The sequence below is a fragment of the Abramis brama genome (assembly GCF_963993115.1).
Source record: "Abramis brama genome assembly, chromosome: 6".
Taxonomy (NCBI): domain Eukaryota; kingdom Metazoa; phylum Chordata; class Actinopteri; order Cypriniformes; family Leuciscidae; genus Abramis; species Abramis brama.
In genome coordinates, this window is record NC_139968.1 from 16,126,631 (window position 1) to 16,153,781 (window position 27,151).

Genomic DNA, 27,151 nt, shown 5'->3' on the forward strand with positions numbered 1-27,151 from the left:
GACGGGACCAGCGGTGAAGAGGGCTCTGTGCTGGACGGGACCAGCGGTGAAGAGGGCTCTGTGCTGGACGGGACCAGCGGTGAAGAGGGCTCTGTGCTGGACGGGACCAGCGGTGAAGAGGGCTCTGTGCTGGACGGGACCAGCGGCGAAGAGGGCTCTGTGCTGGACGGGACCAGCGGCGAAGAGGGCTCTGTGCTGGACGGGACCAGCGATGAGGGCTTTGAGCTGGACGGGACCAGCGATGAAGAGGGATTTGAGCTGGACGGAACCAGCGATGAGGGCTTTGTGCTGGACGGGACCAGCGATGAGGGCTTTGAGCTGGACGGGACCAGCGATGAGGGCTTTGAGCTGGACGGGACCAGCGATGAAGAGGGATTTGAGCTGGACGGAACCAGCTGTGAGGAGGGCGTTGAGCTGGACAGGACCAGCGGTGAGGAGGGCGTTGAGCTGGACAGGACCAGCGGTGAAGAGGGCGTTGAGCTGGACAGGACCCGCGGTGAAGAGGGCGTTGAGCTGGACAGGACCAGCTGTGAAGAGGGCGTTGAGCTGAATGGGACCAACAGTGAAGGCTCTATGCAGGGCAGGACCAGCAGTGAAGGCTTGGTGCTGGGCGGGACCAGCGGTGAAGAGGGCTCAGTGCTGGTTGGGACCAGCGGTGAAGAGGGCTCTGTACTGGACGGAACCAGCGGTGAAGGGGGCTCAGTGCTGGACTGGACCAGCGATGAGGGCTTTGTGCTGGACGGGACCAGCGATGAAGAGGGATTTGAGCTGGACGGAACCAGCGATGAGGGCTCTGTGCTGGACGGGACCAGCGGTGAAGAGGGCTCTGTGCTGGACGGGACCAGCGGTGAAGAGGGCTCTGTGCTGGACGGGACCAGCGATGAAGGCTCTGTGCTAGGCTCTGTGCTGGACGGGACCAGCGGTGAAGAGGGCTCTGTGCTGGACGGGACCAGCGGTGAAGAGGGCTCTGTGCTGGACGGGACCAGCGGTGAAGAGGGCTCTGTGCTGGACGGGACCAGCGGTGAAGAGGGCTCTGTGCTGGACGGGACCAGCGGTGAAGAGGGCTCTGTGCTGGACGGGACCAGCGGTGACGAGGGCTCTGTGCTGGACGGGACCAGCGGCGAAGAGGGCTCTGTGCTGGACGGGACCAGCGATGAGGGCTTTGAGCTGGACGGGACCAGCGATGAGGGCTTTGAGCTGGACGGGACCAGCGATGAAGAGGGATTTGAGCTGGACGGAACCAGCGATGAGGGCTTTGTGCTGGACGGGACCAGCGATGAGGGCTTTGAGCTGGACGGGACCAGCGATGAAGAGGGATTTGAGCTGGACGGAACCAGCGATGAGGGCTTTGTGCTGGACGGTACCAGCGATGAGGGCTTTGAGCTGGACGGGACCAGCGATGAGGGCTTTGAGCTGGACGGGACCAGCGATGAAGAGGGATTTGAGCTGGACGGAACCAGCTGTGAGGAGGGCGTTGAGCTGGACAGGACCAGCGGTGAGGAGGGCGTTGAGCTGGACAGGACCAGCGGTGAAGAGGGCGTTGAGCTGGACAGGACCCGCGGTGAAGAGGGCGTTGAGCTGGACAGGACCAGCTGTGAAGAGGGCGTTGAGCTGAATGGGACCAACAGTGAAGGCTCTATGCAGGGCAGGACCAGCAGTGAAGGCTTGGTGCTGGGCAGGACCAGCGGTGAAGAGGGCTCAGTGCTGGTTGGGACCAGCGGTGAAGAGGGCTCTGTACTGGACGGAACCAGCGGTGAAGGGGGCTCAGTGCTGGACTGGACCAGCGATGAGGGCTTTGTGCTGGACGGGACCAGCGATGAAGAGGGATTTGAGCTGGACGGAACCAGCGATGAGGGCTTTGAGCTGGACGGGACCAGCGATGAGGGCTTTGAGCTGGACGGGACCAGCGATGAAGAGGGATTTGAGCTGGACGGAACCAGCGATGAGGGCTTTGTGCTGGACGGGACCAGCGATGAGGGCTTTGAGCTGGACGGGACCAGCGATGAGGGCTTTGAGCTGGACGGGACCAGCGATGAGGGCTTTGAGCTGGACGGGACCAGCGATGAGGGATTTGAGCTGGACGGAACCAGCGATGAGGGCTTTGAGCTGGACGGGACCAGCGATGAGGGCTTTGAGCTGGACGGGACCAGCGATGAAGAGGGATTTGAGCTGGACGGAACCAGCGATGAGGGCTTTGTGCTGGACGGGACCAGCGATGAGGGCTTTGAGCTGGACGGGACCAGCGATGAAGAGGGATTTGAGCTGGACGGAACCAGCGATGAGGGCTTTGTGCTGGACGGGACCAGCGATGAGGGCTTTGAGCTGGACGGGACCAGCGATGAGGGCTTTGAGCTGGACGGGACCAGCGATGAAGAGGGATTTGAGCTGGACGGAACCAGCTGTGAGGAGGGCGTTGAGCTGGACAGGACCAGCGGTGAGGAGGGCGTTGAGCTGGACAGGACCAGCGGTGAAGAGGGCGTTGAGCTGGACAGGACCCGCGGTGAAGAGGGCGTTGAGCTGGACAGGACCAGCTGTGAAGAGGGCGTTGAGCTGAATGGGACCAACAGTGAAGGCTCTATGCAGGGCAGGACCAGCGGTGAAGGCTTGGTGCTGGGCGGGACCAGCGGTGAAGAGGGCTCAGTGCTGGTTGGGACCAGCGGTGAAGAGGGCTCTGTACTGGACGGAACCAGCGGTGAAGGGGGCTCAGTGCTGGACTGGACCAGCGATGAGGGCTTTGTGCTGGACGGGACCAGCGATGAAGAGGGATTTGAGCTGGACGGGACCAGCGATGAGGGCTCTGTGCTGGACGGGACCAGCGATGAGGGCTTTGAGCTGGACGGGACCAGCGATGAAGAGGGATTTGAGCTGGACGGAACCAGCGATGAGGGCTTTGTGCTGGACGGGACCAGCGATGAGGGCTTTGAGCTGGACGGGACCAGCGATGAGGGCTTTGAGCTGGACGGGACCAGCGATGAGGGCTTTGAGCTGGACGGGACCAGCGATGAGGGATTTGAGCTGGACGGAACCAGCGATGAGGGCTTTGAGCTGGACGGGACCAGCGATGAGGGCTTTGAGCTGGACGGGACCAGCGATGAGGGCTTTGAGCTGGACGGGACCAGCGATGAAGAGGGCTTTGAGCTGGACGGAACCAGCGATGAGGGCTTTGTGCTGGACGGGACCAGCGATGAGGGCTTTGAGCTGGACGGGACCAGCGATGAAGAGGGATTTGAGCTGGACGGAACCAGCGATGAGGGCTCTGTGCTGGACGGGACCAGCGATGAGGGCTTTGAGCTGGACGGGACCAGCGATGAGGGCTTTGAGCTGGACGGGACCAGCGATGAAGAGGGATTTGAGCTGGACGGAACCAGCTGTGAGGAGGGAGTTGAGCTGGACAGGACCAGCGGTGAGGAGGGCGTTGAGCTGGACAGGACCAGCGGTGAAGAGGGCGTTGAGCTGGACAGGACCCGCGGTGAAGAGGGCGTTGAGCTGGACAGGACCAGCTGTGAAGAGGGCGTTGAGCTGAATGGGACCAACAGTGAAGGCTCTATGCAGGGCAGGACCAGCGGTGAAGGCTTGGTGCTGGGCAGGACCAGCGGTGAAGAGGGCTCAGTGCTGGTTGGGACCAGCGGTGAAGAGGGCTCTGTACTGGACGGAACCAGCGATGAGGGCTCTGTGCTGGACGGGACCAGCGATGAGGGCTTTGAGCTGGACGGAACCAGCGATGAGGGCTCTGTGCTGGACGGGACCAGCGATGAGGGCTTTGAGCTGGACGGGACCAGCGATGAAGAGGGATTTGAGCTGGACCAGCGATGAGGGCTTTGAGCTGGACCAGCGATGAGGGCTTTGAGCTGGACCAGCGATGAGGGCTTTGAGCTGGACCAGCGATGAGGGCTTTGAGCTGGACGGGACCAGCGATGAGGGCTTTGAGCTGGACGGGACCAGCGATGAGGGATTTGAGCTGGACGGGACCAGCGATGAGGGCTTTGAGCTGGACGGGACCAGCGATGAGGGCTTTGAGCTGGACGGGACCAGCGATGAAGAGGGATTTGAGCTGGACGGAACCAGCGATGAGGGCTTTGTGCTGGACGGGACCAGCGATGAGGGCTTTGAGCTGGACGGGACCAGCGATGAAGAGGGATTTGAGCTGGACGGAACCAGCGATGAGGGCTCTGTGCTGGACGGGACCAGCGATGAGGGCTTTGAGCTGGACGGGACCAGCGATGAGGGCTTTGAGCTGGACGGGACCAGCTGTGAAGAGGGATTTGAGCTGGACGGAACCAGCTGTGAGGAGGGCGTTGAGCTGGACAGGACCAGCGGTGAGGAGGGCGTTGAGCTGGACAGGACCAGCGGTGAAGAGGGCGTTGAGCTGGACAGGACCCGCGGTGAAGAGGGCGTTGAGCTGGACAGGACCAGCTGTGAAGAGGGCGTTGAGCTGAATGGGACCAACAGTGAAGGCTCTATGCAGGGCAGGACCAGCGGTGAAGGCTTGGTGCTGGGCGGGACCAGCGGTGAAGAGGGCTCTGTGCTGGACGGGACCAGCGATGAGGGCTTTGAGCTGGACCAGCGATGAGGGCTTTGAGCTGGACCAGCGATGAGGGCTTTGAGCTGGACCAGCGATGAGGGCTTTGAGCTGGACCAGCGATGAGGGCTTTGAGCTGGACCAGCGATGAGGGCTTTGAGCTGGACCAGCGATGAGGGCTTTGAGCTGGACCAGCGATGAGGGCTTTGAGCTGGACCAGCGATGAGGGCTTTGAGCTGGACCAGCGATGAGGGCTTTGAGCTGGACCAGCGATGAGGGCTTTGAGCTGGACCAGCGATGAGGGCTTTGAGCTGGACCAGCGATGAGGGCTTTGAGCTGGACCAGCGATGAGGGCTTTGAGCTGGACCAGCGATGAGGGCTTTGAGCTGGACCAGCGATGAGGGCTTTGAGCTGGACCAGCGATGAGGGCTTTGAGCTGGACCAGCGATGAGGGCTTTGAGCTGGACCAGCGATGAGGGCTTTGAGCTGGACCAGCGATGAGGGCTTTGAGCTGGACCAGCGATGAGGGCTTTGAGCTGGACCAGCGATGAGGGCTTTGAGCTGGACCAGCGATGAGGGCTTTGAGCTGGACCAGCGATGAGGGCTTTGAGCTGGACCAGCGATGAGGGCTTTGAGCTGGACCAGCGATGAGGGCTTTGAGCTGGACCAGCGATGAGGGCTTTGAGCTGGACCAGCGATGAGGGCTTTGAGCTGGACCAGCGATGAGGGCTTTGAGCTGGACCAGCGATGAGGGCTTTGAGCTGGACCAGCGATGAGGGCTTTGAGCTGGACCAGCGATGAGGGCTTTGAGCTGGACCAGCGATGAGGGCTTTGAGCTGGACCAGCGATGAGGGCTTTGAGCTGGACCAGCGATGAGGGCTTTGAGCTGGACCAGCGATGAGGGCTTTGAGCTGGACCAGCGATGAGGGCTTTGAGCTGGACCAGCGATGAGGGCTTTGAGCTGGACCAGCGATGAGGGCTTTGAGCTGGACCAGCGATGAGGGCTTTGAGCTGGACCAGCGATGAGGGCTTTGAGCTGGACCAGCGATGAGGGCTTTGAGCTGGACCAGCGATGAGGGCTTTGAGCTGGACCAGCGATGAGGGCTTTGAGCTGGACCAGCGATGAGGGCTTTGAGCTGGACCAGCGATGAGGGCTTTGAGCTGGACCAGCGATGAGGGCTTTGAGCTGGACCAGCGATGAGGGCTTTGAGCTGGACCAGCGATGAGGGCTTTGAGCTGGACCAGCGATGAGGGCTTTGAGCTGGACCAGCGATGAGGGCTTTGAGCTGGACCAGCGATGAGGGCTTTGAGCTGGACCAGCGATGAGGGCTTTGAGCTGGACCAGCGATGAGGGCTTTGAGCTGGACCAGCGATGAGGGCTTTGAGCTGGACCAGCGATGAGGGCTTTGAGCTGGACCAGCGATGAGGGCTTTGAGCTGGACCAGCGATGAGGGCTTTGAGCTGGACCAGCGATGAGGGCTTTGAGCTGGACCAGCGATGAGGGCTTTGAGCTGGACCAGCGATGAGGGCTTTGAGCTGGACCAGCGATGAGGGCTTTGAGCTGGACCAGCGATGAGGGCTTTGAGCTGGACCAGCGATGAGGGCTTTGAGCTGGACCAGCGATGAGGGCTTTGAGCTGGACCAGCGATGAGGGCTTTGAGCTGGACCAGCGATGAGGGCTTTGAGCTGGACGGGACCAGCGATGAAGAGGGATTTGAGCTGGACGGAACCAGCGATGAGGGCTTTGTGCTGGACGGGACCAGCGATGAGGGCTTTGAGCTGGACGGGACCAGCGATGAGGGCTTTGAGCTGGACGAGCGATGAGGGCTTTGAGCTGGACGGGACCAGCGATGAAGAGGGATTTGAGCTGGACGGAACCAGCGATGAGGGCTTTGTGCTGGACGGGACCAGCGATGAGGGCTTTGAGCTGGACGGGACCAGCGATGAGGGCTTTGAGCTGGACGAGCGATGAGGGCTTTGAGCTGGACGGGACCAGCGATGAAGAGGGATTTGAGCTGGACGGAACCAGCGATGAGGGCTTTGTGCTGGACGGGACCAGCGATGAGGGCTTTGTGCTGGACGGGACCAGCGATGAGGGCTTTGAGCTGGACGGGACCAGCGATGAAGAGGGATTTGAGCTGGACGGGACCAGCGATGAAGAGGGATTTGAGCTGGACGGAACCAGCGATGAGGGCTTTGTGCTGGACGGGACCAGCGATGAGGGCTTTGAGCTGGACGGGACCAGCGATGAAGAGGGATTTGAGCTGGACGGAACCAGCGATGAGGGCTTTGTGAGTAACAGAAACACAGAATAACAGTGGATGCTTAGCTGGTTGGTAATGTCCTTGTCTTTCTTTCTCTTTGCAGATGATGTCGGGCTGAAGGCAGAACAGGATGGTAGGCAGGACGGATTGGAGAGGATGAAATGACAGGTAGGAATCCAGGTAAGTGTTCGGAAGTCTGTGGGTCATGTTAAGGTGAACATCGACGAGACCAGACAAGGAGTGAAGGGAGAGTGCTGAATATAAAGGGTGGTTAATGAGGGAGTGCAGGTGATGATGATTGGTGATTGGGTGAGTGAGTGCAGGTGTGCGCCATGGAGGATTCTGGGGAATGAAGTGCACACACAGATGAAGGCTGAAGAACGTGACCGTGACATTTAGTGGTCGACCGATATTGTTTTTTTGATGGCCGATGCCGATGCCGATATCTTGGAGAGCAGGGTGGCCGATGGCCGATATAAAGCCGATATTTTTATATATATTTATTTTAATCAATATTTAATAAATTATAAATAAATTATAAAACAAATTTTTAAAATAAACATGCTTTTATACTTTAGATGGCAACTTCTTAAATTTGCAATCCTATTACAGTATTTTTCACAAAGTAATTGTTTAGAAATATATGAATATGTGAATAAAAAGTATGTAAACACTGTAACAGGGCACTCAGTAATCTGGTAATTTCGTGCTGGTAATCATATTTTTTCAAATAAAGACAAGGTAACGCTAATTTTACATACAGCACAGTGAAAACGATATGAATATGACACAGTTGGCAACTGGTTATATATCAGCATATTTTAAAATGAAGGATTTAAAGTGTAAGTTGCAGGTTAACCACCACAGCCAATTAATGTGTAAATTAAAGTGCTCTATATGTATATATTTAATTATTTCTGTCTTAAAATGTGTTAAAATAACATTTATTGGGGTTTCTTCGAAGGTAGCGTGTTTTTTCAGTTACTGGGTGATGACGTCACAAGAGGAACTCGCAACCCATACTCTGCTAGATTCTTACTGTATTATGGCTATTTGGAGAACGACTGAGGATGTGGGAAACCATCAAATTCTTTATGGACCACAGCCCTACAATTTTTAACCAGTCAGGCGTGAGAGAGAGCAGCCATGGCACTCAAAGAGTTATTAATGCTTGGTGTGAGGAGAATTAGTGGAGGGTTGGCCAGGTGTCCTGGTGAGTAACGTTAGCTACGTTAGAGCTAGTCTAGCCTGGTGCAAACTTAACCTGGATAATATAACGGAACAAGCAAGTCTTTTCAAAATATTGCCGTCATGTAGAATAGCAAGGAGGGACAACGACTGAAGACATTATTTACTTACAGTAAGTCAGTCCAAATCAGAGCTGTAACGTTAGAGATGCACACACTGCACAGGCATCAATAGTCTCATCGACGCCTCAAACGTCATGTAATACCCTTCCTCAATCCACGCGTTATCAATTTCTCACGATTTAATTAGCGATGTTTATTGTCAGAAAAGAAAAAGAGAGATCGATGTCCCCATCACTGTGTTTGTGTGGGCTATGCCACCCAATTGAATCAGCAGTGGAGAGTATGTGCTGCCGTGAGGTGAACGCGTTTTGGAATTTAGTGGAACAGCTCGACCTGCGACCGGCTGATCTGACGTGCCTGAACCCGTTTGTTTTGCGAATAGCTTATTCTCATTTCAGGCAGGATCACGGTCCCCTTGAAGTCAGCACACACGAGTATGTTTACAGTTGAGTTATTTTATCCATGATTTTTTTTATCAAATAAAACATACAACCAACTTTTCTGAAGTTATGTAAGGCATCTATAGCTGCTAGCGTACGGTAACTCTACTAGTGAGTTCCTCTTATGACGTCACGCCCCATCTAGTGGAAGGGAGCGGGAGCGGTTAAAACCACTGTTAAAAGTGCCAACTTTTCATATTATATCAGCATTTTGGTATAAAAAAAACAATGGTGGGCGGTTCTTATCGTTATGTTTAATAAACACATTGCATTATCTTCGTGAAAAATTTAACCTGCAACTTACACTTTAAAGTTTTTCGATCGCGTCTCCCGTGAAGCTGATCTTCTGTTCGCATTCACTCACTTCGCACGGACCGACCGTCACTTGCAGACAGTAATGCACACTTCACAAGATATCATAGTTGGATTCAATTAAATCTGCAAGGTTTGTGAATTTAAATGTTTATTAGATATTCGGAGATTTGTTTAAATGACGTAGATGCGCATTTGCTGAATGTTGAGGGCAAATGAGAAAGTATTTTAGCCTGATTGTTTGCCTTTTCTGTTACAAATAATATAAAAGCAAACGCTTTACTTTACTTACTTCGCATAAGTTACCATTAACTTACTTTGTTTACCAGTTCTGTCTAACATAGTATTAGATATGACTGACAGAGATCGTAAATTAATGAAGACGGAGAATGTGAGTGAGCACTGTTTGATCTGAGGAGCTGCCGTTGCCGTTCTCTTCGTTCTCTTCGCCCGTCAAAATAAAAGTCTGGAGCGCCGTCAAAATAAAAGTCCCGCTTTCAACACATCGGCCAATCAGAAAAACTTATCGGCCGATGCCGATATTTCAAAAATGCCAAATATCGGCCGATATATCGGCCTTGGCGATATATCGGTCGACCACTACTCCTGTTTATAGTTAGAGAGTGAACACATCCAGAGTGAACACGGTGAATCTGACTGCAGTAGATGTGAAAGATATGAATAAAAGTGATGTTTATTCAGTCAGCGCTCATACCTGTATTTACATCCTGTTTTCGGTCGAAGTCCACAGTAGTCGATTGTCGAGTTCACGCGCGTGATCATAGGTAACTAAACCTATGTGCGTGAACTCAACAATCAACTACTGTGGACTTCGACCGGTGTGCGCACAGAACAGAGGGCGGGGTGAGCAAAGCTCATTATCATTTAAAGACACATGCACTGAAACGGCGTGCTGAAAACAGAGCTGTTTTTGACCAGGTAAAATGAGTGTTTTCTTACAATACTAATGAGAATTTTTAATTAAAGTATATTACAAACTTTTAATTTAGACCCTAAAGAATCATATTAGCTTGTACAAAAATGGCATTATATGACCCCTTTTACAAATGAGAAAAACTGTAAAGTAATTGGCAGAGAGATGTTGAAAAATTCACGGTAAACACAAAGCAAGATTGAAACCAAATGATAATTTTTTTTACTGTAAGTAAAAAGTTGTGGTTGTGAATACAATATTACACAGTCCGAAAAACCTATAACTTGACCTTTGAATTATTTATAGGCCTATTCTAAAGCCATGATTGGTTGGGGTTGTTTGCACATGTGAGGAGTTAGTGTGAGGCTCTGATGAATTAGTGTGGCATTTTGATAGGTTGTGTTTGAAAAAGGAAATCAAGATACTTACTTTTAGATTTTTGCGAGTAATAATTGTGTGTTGTGGTTTTGCAAAAAGTGTTTTATGAAATTGAAAGTCGAAGGCCGATAATTAGTGTATGGTTTTGTAGATTTGGTGTGTGGTGTTTAAAAAATTGTATGACAAGTAAGGATTTTGTGTTTAAGCAGTTGAAAAAAAAAAAAGTAAAAGAAAGGAATTGATTGCACAATGCACATATTGTTTTTTTCCACTGTGCAGAAGTTCATCACATGATATAGCCTACCATTTTGTGGTATCACACCACCACATCCTCAACTTGACAGGCCAACTTCACACGCACACATAGGTGGAAGGGTTCTCAACAAAGACTTGACTTTGACTGAAACTTCTGTGTCTGCACCATTTTTGGTCCCTGATATCAGTGTCACTCACTGTCTTTAATTCGATAAGGAAGGTCCATAATTATGATCTAACAGATTGGGGGCTTTGTCCGGGATAGTCCAAGCAGAACCAGGACCAATTTTGGATCTTCAGGAGGCTGATCTTGTGTAAGTGTGTTTTCTTCTCTAAAGATTGAGATAACACTTGCTCGACGTCAGCCTGTATAAATCTTTGTTGAAGAACTCTCACTGTAGTCTCTGTTTGACATAAAACCCAAAATAGAAAAGGATTTATAATATCTTAAGGCTGGAATTTGTCCAGGCCACTTTTGGTTAAAGTGAACAAGATGAGGGAATCATAGTCGTGCGACTTTCATACAAAAGACTAGAGAGTGGCTAAAATATTACCAGATCTGTAATTGTTTTATCTGTTGATTGTCATTTGATTTGTGTCTAAATTAATTGCTGGAATGTGGAAATAGGGTTTCAAGATCACTCCCTGGGGAAAGACCAGTGGATTTTATGTATAGATATAGTAAAGGTTTCTGACAGAAACTTTAGTGTCCAATCTTGCTGCTTGGTCTGAACCCATGTCACAAAAATCAATGGTGCTTGATGGTTGGGGTGACCCAAATCTATGGGATTAATATCCTGCCATGATTCAAAACTGAAAATAAAGTTCTGAAAGGTTGAAACTAAGTGTTCGAAAACTCAAAATCTTACAAAAAAAAGTTTTGCAAGATCGAAAAATAAGTTTTGCAAGCTTGCAAAATGTAAAAAAAAATAAAAAATATCTCTGCAAACATTATGTTGTTGTGAAAGCGCACAGGATACGCTAACAGGATGCACGGCTTTTTAAAAAGTTTATTTTATAAATTATCTTTAAAATAGAATATTCTGAAAAAGTGACGTTTCCATTTTTGCTGATTCACATTGGTATCAAAATAGGTAAAACACATTTCAAAGTTACATACACCATTATGTTTTTGTAAAGATCACATTAGTTAACTGTAGGCCTATAAATTACAATCAGATTATAACAGATTATTATTTAATAACACCATTCAAAAGAATATTCAACATGAATGCCCCATTATGTTTTATGATTATTATTTGTTTTTTAACTACAATTGTATTCATAAGTTTTATTGGCTTTTTTATTGGCCAGCAGCAGTCCTTAAACAAACATAAAATACACATAATATACACTAAATATTTTTATATTTTTGCCCCATGCATTCATGTTGAATATTTGAGTTTTTTTTTTTTTTTTTTTTTTTTATGCTTGTTTTGCATATTAAACTTTTTATAAATGCCACCTCTGATGCAGATTCTGTTTTCTCTGCAGTGGGAACAATTTTTTTTTGTTGATACTAGTCAATTTGATTGGTAAAAGTAGGCTAATATAGTGACTTAAAATGTATAGAATTTGACTTGAAAGATGACAGTTAGGGGGAAATTGCCTTTATAAATGTTAAAAAAAAAATGCAATGAGAATCAATTTAAGATTATTGGTTCAGATTAAATGACTTTTACAACACAACAATTGAACAGTTTACTGAAGTTAGTTATTGCACCAATACAGTACTTGAGATTTTATTATAATATTAGGCCAATGTACATGACTGAGTCGCTCGCTGTGTGAGGAGAATGATTTGCCAGCTGAGGAAAGTGAGTCGCTCGCTGTGTGAGGAGAATGATTTGCCAGCTGAGGAAAGTAAGTCGCTCGCTGTGTGAGGAGAGTGAGTCGCCAGCTGAGGAAAGTGAGTCGCCAGCTGAGGAAAGTAAGTCGCTCGCTGTGTGAGCATAGACTGTGTGTGAGGCGAGTGAGCATGAGAATTTCGAGAGTGAGAATTTCGTCATTGGCGGAGCAGTCGGTCAATCCCACCTTTCCAGTAAATACGACTTGTGATTGGACTGTACGTCAGCAGACAGCAAAGCATTGGCCAATAGCAGAAGGCCCTCCCTCCAGGCTTTTTTTTTAAGTTGCGAAGCTTCATTTTCGCTCAGTCTGAGTTTCAGAGTTTCAGAGCAGAGCTGCGTGACAACGCTGCCACAAATCACGTGAGTCGCAAGCTCGCAACTGTGTGGGCGTATCTCCGCAAAGTGGGTGTTGTAAACTCAGCTCTGAAAAAATAGTCTGCAATAGGAGTGCAAATGTAATGTAATGTAATAAGTTGCGCCCTTTCAAACCTCAGTTTTCAGAGTTTCAAAACTTTTTTTCACCTATTCGCACACCAGTTTTCAGATCACCATTTACAAGGTTTCAAATCTGGAAAACAAACTATACACTGGGAGAACAGTGACAAATTCGAAACTCTGAAAAAATGATTGCACAACACCGTAAAAAAGAGTGTTGCACTTCTGAAGAAGGAAAACTCAAACACAATATTATGTTTGCAGAGATTTTTATTTTTTTTACCACTTTGCAAGCCTGCAAAACTCTATTTTCAGAGTTTCAAAACTTTTTTTCACACATTCGCACACCAGTTTTCAGATCACCATTTACAAGGTTTCAAACCTGGAAAACAAACTAATACAGTGGGAGAACACTGACAAATTTGAAACTCTGAAAAATTGTTTGCGCAACATCGTACATTTTTTTTTGCAGTTCTGAAGAAGGAAATCTCAAAAACAACATAATGTTTGCAGAGATATTTTTTATTTTTTTTTACATTTTGCAAGCTTGCAAAACTTATTTTTCGATCTTGCAAAACTTTTTTTTATACGATTTTGAGTTTTCGAACACTTAGTTTCAACCTTTCAGAACTTTATTTTCAGTTTTGAATCATGGCAGGATATTAATCCCATACAAATCGGGACATAAAATATATGAATGAATCTTATGAGTTGTGGAAAAAATATGAAGTGAAAGTGATTGCACCACAGAAGCGCTATATCACAGAAGAGGCCCTAAGTTGAGCAAGTAAACCCAATTCTTTGGTTTAAATTTAAATATGACACAGGTTTTGTGAATATTGAACCATACAGAGCCAAGCTAAAAACTTCATCTCATGTGTATGTCAAACAGTACTCATTGTCACCTGTGTATCCAGCCACTGTTGGACAATTTTGTAGCACAGGGTGTAGTCGTCAAGGTTATTGTAGTTTTTATTTTAATATCATTTTCAAATTTCCTATAAATTTCAGTTTAGTTTTATTTAGTTTCATTAATGGTTTAGTTAGTTTAATTTCGTTCTTATTTTGCGAACACATTTCTATTTAGTTTTTATATATTTAGTTTAAGTTTTAGCTTTAGTAATTATAGTTTAGCAGAATTAACAGAACACTTCCAGTTAAAGACATTTAATTTCAGCAAAGTTTAATGTTTGTAGTTTACAGTTTTCTCTTGTGAAAACCTCTTAATAATAAATAAATTAAAAATTAAAAACCCAACAACCCAATGGGAATATATCCTTGTTGTGTAAAACATCCAGAGTTGGACAGTAACAAAGTACATTTACTTGAGTACTGTACTTAAGTACACTTTTTGAGTATCTGTACTTTACTTGATTTTACTGTATTGAAACTGATTTTCATTTTCAACGTTGGGTTTGGTCTTCTAAATGCGAATTTTGTCATTGTTTTGGTGCACACTAGCTTAGATAACAGTAAGGCTAACATATTCATACTAAAAGGCCAAAAACTTTAAATATGACACTATTTGAGGGAACAGCCATTTGGGTGTCCGAAACCATTGTGGAGGTTATTGAGTGCACTTATTCAATCTCACATTCAATCCCACTACTGGAACTGTGTTCTAGAAATAAATTTGATATTGATATGAGGGTAGGAAGGCAGGCATAGATTCAGAGGCATAAGGTACTGTAAGTATTACACACAACAATGCAACAATAATAAAACAATGCATTGACATTTACTTTTGATACTTAAGTACTTTTAAAAACGGGTACTTCTGTACTTTTACTTAAGTAAAAATCGGTCTTTACAACTTTTACTTGTAACAGAGTAATATTTGACCAGTAGTATCAGTACTTTCACTCAAGTAAGGAAGTTGTGTACTTTGTCCACCTCTGAAAACATCTGTTCATAATCTGTGATTACACAATTCCAATACGAACACACCGGGAGGTGTCTGGAATAACTCTGCACTGATCAATCAGCATTTTTAAGCTAGCTAATTTTACAGTAGGCTCAAATTCAAAATGTCCTTCTCATATAACGCCAACGACCTGGGCTTCCTTTGTGAAATATAGCAGACCACCGGTTTAAATAACAGTTTAAAAAAGGTGTTTTAAAAGCTGCTATTTTTCTCAAAGGAAGCTCAGTCAGTCAGTCAGTCAGATAGATAGATAGATAGATAGATAGATAGATAGATAGATAGATAGATAGATAGATAGATAGATAGATAGATAGATAGATAGATAGAAGTTTAAATGTGTTAGGCCTATATAAATTTAGGAACATAACAAGCATTACAAACTACAATAGCCTAAACAGAACTGGAACCTTTGTAAGATATGCGCTCGTCTTCACAAAAACTACATGCAGGGTTTTTAAACATCTCGTGTGGATAAAATATTTTTTGTTCTGGGCAGTATGGCAAGCCATGGCAAAAAGCAGGATAACTTGTAGGCTATAGCCTACTTGAAAGGAAAACAAATTTGCAGAGTAAAAACAGAGTTTGTGTTGTTGAATCATATTTTTTTTTCTAGTAGGCTACATCTTAAAATATAGAGCTCATGACAAATAAAAGTTCCAGATGGACAAACATTAAATGCAAAAACCAGTGTGAATAATGTCGTGTTTTTGGGCATAGATTCAAGCGACACGTTGTAGAGCAACTGAACAGCATTTATTTTGCGTCGTTCAAACTCAAAGCCATTCACATCACAGTAAACACACAGTAGTCCCCGTACTTCCTATTAGGCCCTTCACCATAAAACAGATTACACCACATCCCCCTTTCTATGAGATGAATGCAGACTTAAATGAACATTTACTGCATGAAAGAAAACTCTCTTTTTTTTCTTTTACCTTTTACAAATTTTTGAACACTTTCTTTTTATTTAACTCTTTTGTATTCAAGTCCAGTCTTTGAGGTTTTACGACAACTCTGCCAAGCCTAGTTCTGACAGGACCTGGGGTAGCTGCCTTTGGAGTCTTAACTACAGACTCTGAACAGTTTGGTGTGAGCCTGGTGCCCTCTGTAGGTCTGACGGGTGTACTTGAAATGTGAAAATATTCAAATAAGTAAATTCTTAACTTGAAATGTTTAATTGTTCTTAACTTGAAATGTTTAAGTACAAACTTAAAATCTGCCAGTTCTGCTTACTTAATCTTTGAATTTCAAAACTTAAAAAATTAAGGCAATCGATTGCCTTAAATTTTTTGAGTTCTGCTAACTTATTCGGGTTTACAGTGTGGTGATAATTGAGGAAGATCTCTCACACAATGTCTTTTGTTATACACAATACTGTCCTTTAGTCTCCTCTCTCTCTCCCTTTTCTCCACCGTAGCCTCGTTTGGCAGGCTGGGAATGAGCAAAGAGGGAAGCTGGGGTACTGGCATGTGAAGTCTCCGTCCCATTAGTAGTTGCGCTGGGCTGTATACATTAGCCAATGGGGTCGCTCTGTAAGCTAAAAGTGCAAGATATGGGTCTTTAGCTTTCTTTAGTAGTCTTTTCACAGTTTGGACATGACGCTCAGCCTCACCATTGCTTTGTGCAAATCTTGGACTGCTGGTTACATGTCTGAAACCATATGCTGCTGCAAAGTCTTTGAACAGCTGGCTTGAGAACTGAGGTCCATTGTCGCTGTAGAAAAGCTCTGGAATGCCATGTCTGGAAAAGATTGACTTTAGGTGTACTATAACATCTTCTGATCTCGTGGGCGTCAGTTTGGCTATCTCCACAAATCTGGAATAATAGTCCACCACAAGTACATAGTTACTGTTGTTGAGAGTAAAAAGATCAGCTCCAACTTTTTGCCATGGTCTTTCAGGTAACTCACTGGGCATTAAAGGCTCCACTGAGTTGGCACGCTCTTTAATGCATATGGTGCAGTTTTTCACAAGTTCGTTGATTTGGCCACTCAGACCAGGCCACCACATACAACACTGTCTCTCTAGCTCTCTCTCTGCATCTAGACATTCCCTGATGTCCCTCATGTAGGGCTACGAGGACAGAGTTGCGCATAGTGGTAGGAATCACGAGTCTGGTGCCTTTCAGTAACAGTTCATCATGTACAGTTAGAGTGTCTCTGTGTGGCCAATATGCTTTGATTGGGCCTGTGAGATGGCTGTAATCTGGCCAGCCTCTCTGACACAATGACATGACTTCAGAACATGTGTTGTCTGTATTTAGTTGTTCTTTCAGTTGTGAGATGTACGTTGAGCTAGCAGGTAGGCTTCTGATTATTTCATCGACGTAGATGTTTGTGTCAGCCAGTAGTTCTGCTGTAGCCTTAGACTCTGAATCTTGCTCGACAGGTGCGCGTGACAGTGTGTCTGCTGTGAAGAGTGCTTTGCCTGGAATGTGTGAGAAGGAGTAACTGTACCTCATGAGCCTGAGTCGGAACCGCTGGATCCTGGGTGGAAGCTCGGTTAGGGCTTGTTGTCCCAGCAGACTGACAAGTGGCTTGTGGTCAGTTTCTAAGGAGAAGTGTCTCCCGATGAGAAAGTCTTTAAATCTTTCGCATCCCCACGTTAGTCCAAGCGCCTCCTTCTCCACCTCTCAGTTAAGGAGTTAAGGAGCGTGAGGCATATGCGACAGGTCACATCTTTTGCTGGACATTGTCCTTTAGCATGTGCAGGGGTTTTACCACATCTGTAGCAGGATCTCTCATTTGGTGTTTTGGACTTTGTTGTGTATTTTGGTTGACTTGGGGACTTGTATTTTGGATGCTGTTGTTTCCTATATTTCACTGACACGCATCTATTTCCATGTTGCATTCTCTGATGTCTGTTTGTTGCCTTTTTATGACTTCTGACTGCCGGGCTTGATTTACTGCCTTCTCCAGCGTAAAATCCTTGTCCATTTGAAGTCTCTCAGCTAAGCTGGTGTCTCTGAGTCCCACGACGAGGCGATCTCTTATTAACTCATCGTGTAGTGCTCCGTAGTTGCAGTTTTCCGCCAAAGCATAAAGCGCGGTGACAAACGAGTCAACAGTCTCATTAGCTAGCTGCACTCTTTGATTAAACCGGGCTCTTTCGTAGATAATGTTTTTCCTGGGCACGAAATATATGTCCAAAGTGTCTCTTACCGCTTGGTACTGTTGTCTCTGCACGTCCGATAAAGCTTGACCTCGAAGAATGTCGTCCGCTTCATCCCCCATACAGTAGATGAGCGTGTTTACCTGGTTAGCCTCTGAGCTAAGGTGCAGATTGCTGGCTAATCGGAATCTTTCAAACCTCCGTATCCACTTCCCATTGCTGAGGCTTAGAAAAATCAAATGCTTCGGGAGGTTGAATGGTGAATGTGGCGTTCGGGGGTGGATTAGCGTTAGCATTGTTGCCGCTGTTTACTTGTAGCTGGGGCGGTAGCATGCAAGGCTGCGTATGCAGTGCGCTAGCTTCCGCTTCATCTGTATCCGACATCTTTTTCTCCGGATAAAGTCTTTTTCACTCCCAGAACAGCTTACTTTCACTCCCCGGCGATTAAGCTCTTACTGCCGCCCGACTTCTGACACCATGTCGTGTTTTTGGGCATAGATTCAAGCGACACGTTGTAGAGAAACTGAACAGCATTTATTTTGCGTCGTTAAAACTCAAAGCCATTCACATCACAGTAAGCACACAGTAGTCCCCGTACTTCCTGTTAGGCCCTTCACCATAAAACAGATTACACCACAAATAACAATATGTTAAAATAAACCAGAGAGTGGATACACAGATATGGCCTATTTATGAATGAAATTCATGTATTTATTTGTCATTTAAACCTGATGCAAACAGTAGAAAACACTTATTATCCTGTCGCCCCCTCTAGTGGACAGCATTAAGTATTACGGCCTTCATTGCTCAGATAACGCAAGTCAATGGATTTTTTGGGAAAGTAAGTCTGACCAGTTAGAAAATATATAAGCGAGTCAGACCAGTCTGAAGGTCTGAGTTGAGTTTGGTGAAGCATTAAAGTTCTAGGCAGAGTCAATTTCTCATAATAATAATAAATAATAATAATAATAATGTTCAAATATGCTGGCTTTCTTAAGTTAACATAATAAAGAAAACTCAAGAGAAACATCGACCAATTCAGTATGTAATAAAATTGTATTAGTTTTATAATAAAACTAATAACATTTTAAAGGTATGCCGTGCTCTTCAACCGACATGATTTAATTAATCCCAAACCTGGTAATTTTGTCAGTATTAATATACGTTCACTGATTCTAGCTTCTCTCTTTTCTGTCTCTTTCTTTTCATGTGAACTGAGAAGGCTACACATGCTTACATTTATAAATATAAACTTTATTTCTATTCAATTTTCAAAATTATTTATAGCCTACAGTCTGGCATGTCACACACACATGTGTGTACATATGTCATACACGCCTACCTGACTTTTGATGTAAATAAAAGATGAGAGTGGTACATGTTACGGACATATTATCATGTACAGTTCACCCTATTATTGATTTTTATTTCCACTTCCCTTTTATCCAAAAAGACGGAACTATTTGCACTGTATTTATCAACGGGAAATACATCATGCTAAAATAATCTGTCATAGGCTATACTGTGGCTCACATTATTGGGGTCGCTTGCAAGTCGCAGCAGCACGAATTATGTGACCAGCAACATATTTCTGCTTCAAATATTGTGTGTAGTTAACAGTGAGTGGTGGTTTCAGACATTATTTTATTAAAGTGCATTTGTCAGTGCCGCACTCGTACTGACTCTTATTCTGCCTGACAGAAAGAAAAGCTCGTAGCTTACTGAAGGCGGAGCGTTTTGACCAATCAGATGAAAGGGGCGTTTCAGCGCCGCCCACATGTGCAAATGAAATATCGAACCCATAAACCGATTTGTAAACCACTAACAAAAAATGAAAAATCGAGCCAAAATCTCATTTTTCGTTCTTTAAACTAAACTAAAAAACGAATAAACAAGCTGGTTTTCATTTCTCGTTATTCCATTCCAAACAGGAAATCAAATGACCAAAAGATACACGGACCGCAGTGGAATGGAAAAAAGTGATTTTCCGGTAGGCTACAGGATGAGAGCTTATTAATTACAAAAAAACGACTATTTATTTTTGTTAATTATTATTTTATTTCAGTTAGTTTTTCAGTAAGTGTTGTTAGTTTCATTTAGTTTTAGTTTTTCATTTTTGTTGAAATTTCTATTTTATTTCAGTTTACGAAAATGCCAGTCATCCTCAACGCACCTATGATGAATTCCATACCATGTAGGCTACATACGGGGTTCAAAGCATCAAAGGCTTCAAAGTTTTCTGGGACTCATAAATTTATGTAGGTCATCGATACCAGACTGTACATTTCACGACAAACAGTTGACAAACTGTTGATTGACCACACAGCACCTCCATTGCACAGAATAACGTGGACGGAAGAAACCACGCACCACTTTAAGGCTTCAAAGAAAGCTATGACGTCAACTCCCATGCTGAGACTTCCTGACTACAAAAAGACTTTCCACTTACATGCTTGTGAGGCTTATGAAGGTAAAAGAGTAGCAAAACTCGAGACCACGTAGATGTGAATTTGAGAACTTGTACAATAAATATTCATACTTGTACGTGAACATTTACACTCACAGCTCCAATGTGAAAACCTGTAAAATAAAAATCTGAAGTTGAATGTTGAAATTTGCACTCGCAGACAAGTCACAAACCTGTATTCTGAATTTGAAGCTGGACACAAGTAGTCACAAATGTGTAAAATGCCATTCACAGAAATACAATGACAGATACAAACTTGTAATATATACAGTGGTGGAAAGAGTACTAACTTAAGTAAAAGTATTGCTACTTAAGTAATAATTTACTTGAGTACAATTCGAAGTACTGAAAAATAATATGACTCAAGTAAGAGTACTTAAAAACTACTCAGTTAACAACATTACAAAGTACTTAAGTATTATTTTTCTATTTTTACCCAAAATGGGGAGATGATAGCGATATGGAGCGCTAAACACTCTTATGTCAATTCTGTTTCATTCATACTGGAAGCCCAGTACATACTAATTCATACCTCACGCAGAAAGTCCACAAGTGAGATTCATAGGAGTATTAAACTTATGACTTTTCAGGAAATGCCTTATATAGATATAATAACATGCAAACAGAGACGTTTTGACTGATGAAACATGAAGACAAACACATGATAGCGATAATATATCTGTGTTCATCAGGCTATCTCAGGTATTTTCATAAGAATGATGTATGTCTTTAAAGGGATAGTTCACCCAAAAATGAAAATTAGCCTATGATTTACTCACCCTCAAGTCATCCTCAGGTATATATGACATTCTTTTTTCAAACGAATACAATCAGAGTTATATTACAAAATGTCCTGGCTCTTCCAAGCTTTATAATGGCAGTGAATGGCTGGAGAAAATTTGAAGCCCAAAAAAGTGACCCACCCAGCAAAAACTCGTTGAAAGGACGTCGAAAAGACGACATTGCCAGACTTCTAAACAACGTTAAAATTTGGTTGAAAAGTGAAAGGTGAAAAGCCGTCTTTTTCAGGTCGTTGAAAAGACGCCAATAAAAGGACGTCCCAATCGCGTCTAAATTAGGTTGTTAAGTGAGTTGAAAAGACGTCTTTTTCAGGCCTAATTTCAACCGTGAATTCATTCGGTTAAACCATTGGAGTCATATTGATTATTGTTATAATGTCTTTACTACCTTTCTGAAGCTTGAAAGTTGTAGTTGCAAAAACTGTGAAATGGAGGTATAGAAAGCTCTCAGATTTCATTTAAAAGATCTACATTTGTGTTTTAAAGATGAACGAAAGTCTTACAGGTTTGCAACGACATGAAGGTGAGTGATGAAAATGTTTGGTTAAATTTGACGCATTAGGTAAATCAGTTCCCTCAGGGGCACCAGTAGATCTCTGACTGATCACTGATCTTCTGCTCCTTCCACCATCCCAATCATGGATTATTGAGCCACGACAAAAGTTTCCACTTTGAATGCTTTAGCCTGGCTGTTTTTTCTCCAGCATTTAAAGTGAGAAAGAAAACAATAATGAAAATGTAAATGTAAAAAAGCAATGGTTGTCCAAAATGTAAAGTATACACTTGAGTTTTCCCTTTACATATACGTGCAAGATTTCAGTTGTAAATGTTTGCTTGATTAGACATTACCTGTCTAGCAACGTATGTTTATGCTGAAATATAATATTGGTTTGTGTTTTAAAATCAGCTATCACATGTCATTTTGTAGCGAACTGTCTCGTGTGATTAAAGTTTTGAGCTTCAGAACTTCAGATAACATAGTGAGTTTTTAGGGAGCGATTGTTTCAGTGCACTGTAAGGATTTTGTGATAAAGACAGCCCTTAACCACTGACTACTGAGCTAGAGACCTGAGTGATATGCACCCAGAGTTTAGCACCTTGATTAGCTTGTTCAGGTGTGCAGGACTAGGTTGGAGTAAACCTCTGCATGTAAGTGGACCTTGACAGACAATGTTGAGATCTCCTGCAATATGTTCTGAACTTACATCACTGGTGTCCAGACCAAATTTCTGCAGAGTTTCTGGTGATGCTGGATCAGCTGCTCAGGTCTGCTTAATTGGGTTTGGAGCTAAACTCTGTGATCAGGACCAGATGGCAAACAATACTGTAAAGGGGAGAAGACAAACAATATTATTATGTTATAAATCATTTGTTCTGTGTTCATCTGCTTACCTGTACAAAGTATGCATCATGAATAAGCGGTATATATTGAATTTGATCTTTTAATAACACTGTTTTACTACATTATTAATACTAACTACAAACCTACATTAACACTAACTACAATGGTTGGCGTGTGCTCTGGTTAGCGTGTGCTCTGGTTAGCGTGTGCTCTGGTTACCGTGCGCTCTGGTTAGCGTGCGCACTGGTTAGCGTGCGCTCTGCTTAGCGTGCGCTCTGGTTAGCGTGCGCTCTGGATAGCGTGTGCTCTGGTTAGCGTGCGCTCTGGTTAGCGTGTGCTCTGGTTACCGTGTGCTCTGCGTGCTCTGGTTAGCGTGCGCTCTAGTTAGTGTGCGCTCTGGTTAGCGTGCGCTCTGGTAAGTGTGTGCTCTGCTTAGCGTGCGCTCTGGTTAGCGTGCGCTCTGGTTAGCGTGTGTAACTGCATTAGTAGTTCTTCTGTCGCGCTCTCATTCCACACACATTACTAATGGCTTCTTTATGGTGTGTAATAGTGTGTTTCCTCCCCATCGATTCATCATCCTCAGCCACTTCATCTCCCATTTTATCTCCCTTTACTCTCGCACACTTCCACTCTCCCTCTCGCTGCTGCTGAAGAACTCGATGAAGAAATTATAGCTGCGATATTAAACTGTCTCTGGTGAACACTTGCATGCCTTACGCAACGCTTGCCCACCAGCGCTAACAAATCACACTAAAAGAGCTGCATGAAACCGGCAAGACTTTCACAAGATGCTCAAATCTCATAGGCTTGTTCTCAGTTAGTCAGTAACCATATTAAACTGTGTTCAGTTACATTTCTGGTTAAAGAGTCACTGAAGAAGGAGGAAATTACTTTTTTAAATCACCTAATTTCTAATGGAATATGGCGTTTTCACACAGAAAGAACATTATGAGGGTAAAATGGGTTGTGAAGAGCTTTTCTCAGTTCATTTAGATATTAAATGTAAACTCTCAAAGAGATACAGTGAGGAAAATAAGTATTTGAACACCCTGCTATTTTGCAAGTTATCCCACTTGGAAATCATGGAGGGGTCTGAAATTGTCATCGTAGGTGCATGTCCACTGTGAGAGACATAATCAAAAAAAAAATCCAGAAATCACAATATATGATTTTTTAATTATTTATTTGTATGATACAGCTGCAAATAAGTATTTGAACACCTGTCTATCAGCTAGAATTCTGACCCTCAAAGACCTGTTAGTCTGCCTTTAAAATGTCCACCTCCACTCCATTTATTATCCTAAATTAGATGCACCTGTTTGAGGTCGTTAGCTGCATAAAGACACCTGTCCACCCCATACAATCAGTAAGAATCCAACTACTAACATGGCCAAGACCAAAGAGCTGTCCAAAGACACTAGAGACAAAATTGTACACCTCCACAAGGCTGGAAAGGGCTACGGGGAAATTGCCAAGCAGCTTGGTGAAAAAAGGTCCACTGTTGGAGCAATCATTAGAAAATGGAAGAAGCTAAACATGACTGTCAATCTGCCTAGGACTGGGGCTCCATGCAAGATCTCACCTCGTGGGGTCTCAATGATCCTAAGAAAGGTGAGAAATCAGCCCAGAACTACACGGGAGGAGCTGGTCAATGACCTGAAAAGAGCTGGGACCACCGTTTCCAAGGTTACTGTTGGTAATACACTAAGACGTCATGGTTTGAAATCATGCATGGCACGGAAGGTTACCCTGCTTAAACCAGCACATGTCAAGGCCCGTCTTAAGTTTGCCAATGACCATTTGGATGATCCAGAGGAGTCATGGGAGAAAGTCATGTGGTCAGATGAGACCAAAATAGAACTTTTTGGTCATAATTCCACTAAACGTGTTTGGAGGAAGAAGAATGATGAGTACCATCCCAAGAACACCATCCCTACTGTGAAGCATGGGGGTGGTAGCATCATGCTTTGGGGGTGTTTTTCTGCACATGGGACAGGGCAACTGCACTGTATTAAGGAGAGGATGACCGGGGCCATGTATTGCGAGATTTTGGGGAACAACCTCCTTCCCTCAGTTAGAGCATTGAAGATGGGTCGAGGCTGGGTCTTCCAACATGACAATGACCCGAAGCACACAGCCAGGATAACCAAGGAGTGGCTCTGTAAGAAGCATATCAAGGTTCTGGCGTGGCCTAGCCAGTCTCCAGACCTAAACCCAATAGAGAATCTTTGGAGGGAGCTCAAACTCCGTGTTTCTCAGCGACAGCCCAGAAACCTGACTGATCTAGAGAAGATCTGTGTGGAGGAGTGGTCCAAAATCCCTCCTGCAGTGTGTGCAAACCTGGTGAAAAACTACAGGAAACGTTTGACCTCTGTAATTGCAAACAAAGGCTACTGTACCAAATATTAACATTGATTTTCTCAGGTGTTCAAATACTTATTTGCAGCTGTATCATACAAATAAATAGTTAAAAAATCATACATTGTGATTTCTGGATTTTGTTTTTTAGATTATGTCTCTCACAGTGGACATGCACCTACGATGACAATTTCAGACCCCTCCATGATTTCTAAGTGGGAGAACTTGCAAAATAGCAGGGTGTTCAAATACTTATTTTCCTCACTATATGTACTATTTGTGTAATTTTATGGACTAAACTTAAAACAACAGTGAGAGACGGAGTTTCGCTGATTGTCAGTTGAGCTGCCGCCTCGTTTCCATGGTAACGCCCTCCGCTCTAGTCAAAGAGTATAAAAGTACCAAGAGGCGAAACTCAATAGAACGTTCCATTGCAACAAACGCACCCATGCGCAGAGCTGCAGCTCCGCCATCTTGGACTGAACGCAACACAGCTGTCATAGAATTGAACGATAACCGGTTCAAATTCAAAAGCGGTTACATGAACTAAATAGTAGTTTCTAGTTTTTAATATCTCTATAGCAGACATCCCATGTCTCCCGGAAGTTCCGGGAGTCTCCCGCATATTGATAGCGGCTCCCTGATGCCCGCAAATTAGGCTAAAATCTCCCGGAATCTAGAGCAAGCGAGCGAGCAAGAGCGCGCAGCTCCAAACCGTGTAACGTTAGAGCACACGGCAGAAAGGGTGAGGGAGCGAGATATCAACATATCAACCTAAAATGTGGAACACAACTTCTTCAGATTTTTTGCTTTCATTTTCTTGCAGTTCTTGAGTAAAATATATTTTGTAATATATATATTTTATATAAAATATAAATAATTATATTTTTAAATTTGTACATTTTAATAAACTCAAACTTATATAACTTTTTTCTGTTTCACTTTCATAATTTATTTCACTTCAACAATAATCTGACAAATGTCTTCTTTAAAACAAGACCAACCATAGGTCTATATTCCAAAGCATTCTTGAATTACAACCATTTAAGTTTGGATAGTGATTTTCATGTTTATGCGAAAAAAAGGTGACAGTTAAAGGGTTAATTTAGTGATAACAATGAATTAATAAAGCGGTCATTTGCCAGGTTAGGTGTTCATATATCTCTGAAAGTATGCGATTTAAAAAGCCCACTTCGAGTCTTGACAATTTCGACCAAATACAAAACGTTAGCAAACTGTTACTGCGGTTATGGGATAGCTTACATTAACGTTACAGCACCTGTTATCGTAGACGTTAGCTCACTTTAAAGTTAATAAAACTTTTCTACTTTACCTCTCTGGATCTTTGGGGAATCTATGAAATGCTAGTTGATTGGTTGTACACTGGTAGTTGTTGCAGTTGATGGCAGAACACTGTTTTCTTTGTCTCCAATTATTTCCAGACATAATGTTAATGCTGTATACGGTAGTTGTGCTAACGGTAAAGCCGTTGGTTCAGTCCAAAATGGCGGCCGCGCTACCAAAGCGCCACCTAGTGGCTGTTGTCAAAACTGCAACGGAGTTTCGCCTCTTGGTACTTCTATACTCTTTGCTCCAGTTCAAATGCTGCTTGAATGTTCAGCGCGCGCGCCCATTAAAACCATTAAAACACGTAGAAGTCACGCAGAATTTACATAAATTTAGAATTTATGGAGTGAATTATTTGATAATCACCTAAAATATCCTGAAACTTGATACATTATTAAGTGGATAGTAGGCCTGTGGCCATCGCAAACTGTAAATGGAATGAGAATATGAAAGCATTGAAAATGCAAACCATGTTTTAAGTAATTTATATAATAGGCTACATTATAGTATAATATTTATTATACTCGCTGTCTCAAAGCAGAGATTATCGCGCTGGATAGTTGATGCTATAGCGTTGGCTTATGAATCTAAGGGCCTTCATTGCCCCTTAGGTATCAGAGCTCATTCCACGAGAGGCATGGCCTCATCTAGGGCCTGAATACCCATTGAACATATCTGTGCGGCGGCCGGCTGGGCCTCACCGTCCACATTTATCAGGTTTTATAACCTACAAGTCCCTGCTTGCATTCAAGGGTACTTTCAATATGAAATGTGTAAGCACAAAACCCCCATAAAACTTGGGCCTGATACTTATCCGGTCCTGTTTTTAACACAAACTACGGTTCCCATATATATTTATACACATTATTAAGGTTTGGCCCTCATTAGGCCCACTCCTTGTCTTTTCCCTTATGAAGCCTGTCACTGACCGGCTTACTGGGTTATACTTTACTCTTTACGGCTTCAGGCATCTTGCCTCGGGCTAATATTAGAGCTAAGTTAAGCACGCACGGCGTTTTGAAGGGGGTTCCCATAGCGTAAGCTACTTACGCAATACGAGAGACCTCTCGAAACGTTCCTTGAGATGAGGGAATGAGTATTGCGTA

The 27,151-nt window shown here is 44.4% G+C and overlaps 1 protein-coding gene across 3 annotated transcripts in view; it reads left to right on the forward strand.

Annotated features, from left to right (window-relative positions):
- LOC311084438 (beta-1,3-galactosyltransferase 2-like) overlaps window positions 1-27,151 on the forward strand; it is a 60,768-nt gene that overhangs the window by 29,823 nt on the left and 3,794 nt on the right. Inside the window, exon 1 of one of the 3 annotated variants that reach the window (XM_084116448.1) lies at window positions 6,892-6,963. The exons of 1 other annotated variant lie outside the window; for it this stretch is intronic. The gene's annotated coding sequence lies outside the window, so the exon portion shown is untranslated. Of the gene's footprint in view, window positions 1-6,891; window positions 6,964-10,375; window positions 10,727-27,151 lie in introns of those variants that run through there. One more of the 3 variants, XM_084116446.1, reaches the window with a different exon arrangement.